The sequence below is a fragment of the Gymnoscopelus microlampas genome (assembly GCF_963454915.1).
Source record: "Gymnoscopelus microlampas genome assembly, chromosome: 19".
Lineage (NCBI taxonomy): Eukaryota > Metazoa > Chordata > Actinopteri > Myctophiformes > Myctophidae > Gymnoscopelus > Gymnoscopelus microlampas.
The window spans coordinates 19463926-19469147 of record NC_139956.1 but is presented as its reverse complement, the minus strand read 5'-3'; the positions used below and the strand labels follow the sequence as shown (position 1 = coordinate 19469147).

The following is a 5222-nucleotide window of genomic DNA, read 5'->3' as shown; positions in this document are numbered from 1 at the left end:
TCTACAAGCTCAGGCGCTGTGAGCTTGTAGATCGGCTATTTTCACTATAACACTGTTGTGTGACAAAGTATAATGTTTAAAGGGACACTTCACCCAAAACCTTTTTTCATGAAGTCTAGGACCCCATAAACATGATCCTGGTGTTTTTTTTGTGTTGTATCTGTGTTTTTAGATTTTTGATCCGTTTGATCCGTGAGACACGGCTGAAAGCGTCAAATGACGCGGAAAATGACGTTTTCAGCCGTGTCTCACCTTATGTCCGAACTACATACTGCAGGTGACTACAGGTGTAGTTCAAACCCAAACCAACGCCCATGGTTCAAAGGACCGGCCCCTGAGGGTGTCTCCCAAACATTTCCCCACTCGGCAACTCCCATTAGCTACCTCACACATGTACTGTCATGGCGTGTGTAAACATATCAGAGTTATACTTTAGTACCCGGACCCACACGCAGCTAAGGCGGGCAGTGAGGAGCAACAACCCGTCGGGGATGTTTCTTAGTGGAACTGACAATGTACACGGACCGTGGACGGTGGACGCTTGTCTCTCGAGTAAGTAAACATGCTGTAAAGTTGCCACTATCACTATAATCTCATGTTGTATATGTGTGTGTGTATATATATGACTCCTGGCAAACCTGTTCACCGCTGCTGCATGTCAGAAGTCATCTCCACTGTTCCTATGTCATGAGCAACAGACACCGTTGGCTTGTTTTACAAATAGGCCTAAAACATGTCTACAACCCAGTCCAGAACTGACAGAATACATGCTTAATCCATATGCTCTGTTCATTATATACATTACTTCACTATCACTGTCCATTTAATCCTAATCAAGACAATACAAAAATAAAAAAGGCCAAACAAGCTAAATTCATTTCAGAACTAAACATTTAGATTCTGCTGGATCTTCGTCTGAGGAATCAAGCATGACACGTAAATCAATCAAACAATGCACTGAAAAACAGGCCACTGAGTCGATAATATAATCTATCCCCAGCCTAAATTGTTGTAATTGTTAGATTTGGCTTGAATCATTCTTTCTGAATGATTACACTTGAAAACAAATTAGGAATTGTATTCCTAAAGGCTTCATCTATTTGCAAATAGGGCAACTAAATTATCAGAATAGAAATGAATAAAAAACATAATGATGCATGGACAGTTTAGCTATATCCTGTCTTTTGATGCTGACACCATTGGCATTTTTGTTTTTTATTTGCAGATAAAATCCAGAGTTTTGATTTAACTCTTTAGTAGAGATCAATGAATGAGAGAGAATGTAGTGACACTTCTGGTTAGTACTGTAGTTACTTCAAAACAAACTAATTCTCCTTTTTTTGTCCTTCTTTTTACAGTCTGTAAAATGATGCTGACATGATACTGACCACGATACTGACATGTTAATGATGATGTCAGCAGTGCTGGACCCAATACTTTTTTTTAACCCTTGTGTTCATTTAGCATTTTCAGCATGTTATACAGGGGAAGAACATCATATCATCATATCACATCATTCTTATTTTTTTTCCCCGAAAAGGACATCCTTTCATCATATATTGTTTTGGTCCCCCCACCACCCCCCTCCACCCATTACTGGTTAGAATGCATACAACACAAAGCAAAGTACAAAAGTAAACAGACATGTACAAAAATGGACATGGACTTCAGATAAGGCCATGGGGTGTCATGCTGATTCAGCTGCTGATCAGACTCAGCTTGTTCTGTTTTGAGTTGAAACAAGAACTAAAAAATGTAGTGGATATATGGATAGGTTTGCCTGGATGACGTATTTCGGGCGAAATGTCCGCAAAAATGGGCGAAATGTCCGGGCGAAATGTCCGCATTTTTGGGGCGAAGTGTCCGGGCGAAATGTCCGACTTTTTGGGCGAAGTGCGGAAAGGGCGAAATGACTTGTATTCCTTGGGTAGACTAAACTAGCTTGTGGAGCCTGGCGTGAACGGAACGTTTGTCATTGTTGACTTTGATGTAGCCTCGGTGTTGGCACTTTTTCCATTCACAGCCCTTTCATCTACATAAACGTTCATATTTCAAATATAAAATTCTTACCCCGTGGCCACAGATGTTACAATTGGAATCGGATGGGTCTAAGTACATGTATCTTCCATATTGTTCAATAAAAAAACATTTAAATCCGAACGGTGGCCATTTTCTCATAGATGTTTAATGTATCAGAGTGCAATACACATCCCAACCGATAGGGTCGCGTAATTGAAAGCATAAGGAGAAAATGGCCACCGATTGGATTAAAATGCTTTTTATTAAACAATACGGAAGATACTGGTGCTTAGACCCACCCGATTCAAATTGTAACATCCGTGGCATGAGGTCAGCACTTTATATTTGAAATTTGAACGTTTATGTAGATGTACGGTCTGTACATGTAGAAAGTGCAAACACCAGGTTGAAGCTCCGCCATGACTGACATGTTTCGTCCCGACTGACGGCCGTGTGCGTAGAGTAGCACAACGTCACTTTACTTACTGATTGCGTTCGACTCGTTTCACTAAAATTAAAACGGACTGCGGGTAATGGGAGAAGACAAGTGTCTCTTGTTCACAAAAAAAGTATGGTTACATGAAATTAATTAATCTCTGTGCAGGGAGGGAAAAAGAAAAGGGTGCGTCGTTTGTCCCCGCCTTATAGCAGATCTACAAGCTCACAACGCGTCGCGGACTCAACACTTTGTGAGCTTGTAGGTCTGCTATTTTCGGTGCGCATGCAACTAAGAACAAATTATGTATCACGTCGGATGATATCCATGTAAACTACAAGTCTAATCTAATGTGTTCTTTCCAATGACAGGACAGAAAGTCGTCATCAGCCTGCAAAAATGGAACTGCTGTTGAAGACCTGGGACTACAGCCATATATATTATTTTTCTAAATAAAACGGTTACATTTACACACTGCTTGCTCTACTCATTGGTATATTCTACATTGTGTAAGCATTTATAATGACAAAATGTATGAACACCCAAATCTATAAGGGTTCTTTTGAACTGTTTCATGATATAGGATAGGAGATGGTCTTTCATTTGGCAGAATATGGTACATAATTACATGACTTGTAAGCATTACAGATATAATAGTGAAAAACTCTTGTTCATTCTCTTAGTATTTACTTCGACATGCAATCATTATTTTTCTGGGGACCCCAGCACGTTGGATTCAACTTTACTGGTCTTAGATACAATAGGCTATAGTAAAACCTAACATTATCCATATACACCAATTGAAAGCATGAAACTGTCTCAGTTGAAAATAAAAAGAAAACGATTCGGCTGTGTATGACAAGAGTATTTGAACATTAGCATGTCATCTATTCTAAAGTAATGGCCAAGTTTAGTCCAAAGAATATAACTGTAAATGACAGTGAAACATTATGTTCTCAGAAATAAGGAAAAATGCATGACATGAGTATGAAACGTTTTGTTTTATTATATTGTTGACTATGCCTCAACGCCATGGATGTCCCGACTAGATGGACATCACCAGCACCGGACTGTCTTCATGGTGGGAACTGGGAAGGAATGTTGAACACACACACACACACACACACACACACACACACACACACACACACACACACACACACACACACACACACTTTGTGCTACTCTGCTAATTTACACATGATATTTAGTTTGCTAAAAGATGCAATCGATACAGAATACAATACAACAGCAGCGAAGATTGAGTGTTGCCAGATCTTGTGAGAGAAATAAGCAACCAGATCTATGAAAACAAGCCCAAAAGAAAATACCTATAGGCCAAGAGCACTTGAAACCTAGACATAGGCTATTTGAAAATTGCCGATCTACAAGCTCACAACGCGTAGCGATGTGACGCATTGTGAGGTTGTAGATCTGCTATTTTCTAAGAAATCTTGAGTAAAAAAAGCACTAAATGTATGGAATATTTTTGAAACATTTTAACAACACAAATCTGGTACAGGGGTCCTTGGCAGAAATTATAATTTCAGATGAGGGTCCGTGGACAAGTACACAATTATTTTATCTATGTATTTAAAAACAAGCCCAAAAAAAGTAACCCTCAACTACCAATATTTACAAAGTCCCAGAGTCGCTTATAATAAGCAGACATGGCAACACTGGTTGATGACAACATCAACATGTGTTGATGTTGTAGTGAGAACTGGGAGGGGAAAGTTACAATGTAGACCACACCCCCACGCATTCTCCCCTCCCATCAAGGAAGGGCAGTGCCCCAAAGCATTATGGTCATTGTAGTAATACTGCAGTCCAGTCAAACCCCAGTCAAAAACACATACTTCTATATTGTTCTGGCCATAGGGTGCAAATGTCAAAATTTGCTACTGTTATCTACTACAAATATTATACTACAAAAGTTCTTCCAGGGGTGAAGTGCTCCTTTAAGTCGTTAATCGATTTGTTGATATGTATTTGAAAAATGTAAAATATATGATTATTCGATTAATCCAAAAAGTTAGACCCCAAAATTATTGCTAGTTGCAGCCCTACATACAGTACGTGCTAGCCTTGCGTGGCCAGACAATATCACACGACACACTGCGTGGATATTAGTCTGGTCCCTATCAACGATAGATTTCTTTTCCAAGGGGCGGTTACAAAAAGATCCAAACGGACTCTATTGGTTAGACCTAAACCAATCAGAGCAGTGCTTCCTTGTACGAACGAATCGGAGCAGTGCTTCCTTGTACGTCATTGCTCCAAATAAGGTGATAAGCCCGCCCATACTGGGCCCTGATTGGTCCCGCACAACCTCTGCGGGAGAGAAATACATTCTCTATGGAGGGGGCAAGACCTAATCTGCCGAGGGCTAAAGTGCATGCAATTTTGTAAAGGCAGATTCGTCTGGAACCAGGCTAAGTGCGTGCACTACTAACCACTACCACAGTTTGCGCTCCCACGCAACACCATTGTACAGAAGCCACTCTGGCCATGTGACTGCATGCTCTGCTCACAGGTCAAAGTTATTACCAGGGGTCAATTTGCTCGAGGGGGAAAATGCACGCCTCTGCTTTTGATATCCCCCCACCCTCTGGTCACCATCCTTATGGCCGGTGGGGATGTGTTTCATCCCTGCTTCACAATTTAAAAATTCAATGAAAAATCGATGTTAACTACATTAACCCTGGTGCCTGCTATTTGGGGGAAATCTTCTAAATCTTTCAGAAATGTTCCTTTATTTGTTTTT

At 40.4% G+C, this 5222-nt stretch overlaps 1 long non-coding RNA gene across 1 annotated transcript; it reads left to right on the top strand.

Annotated features, from left to right (window-relative positions):
• The first annotated feature begins 222 nt into the window (after positions 1-222).
• On the top strand, positions 223-2925 carry LOC311034721. Its single transcript, XR_014599622.1, has 2 exons — positions 223-552; positions 2827-2925. It is a non-coding gene; the product is annotated as an uncharacterized lncRNA (long non-coding RNA).
• Positions 2926-5222: the final 2297 nt, after the last annotated feature.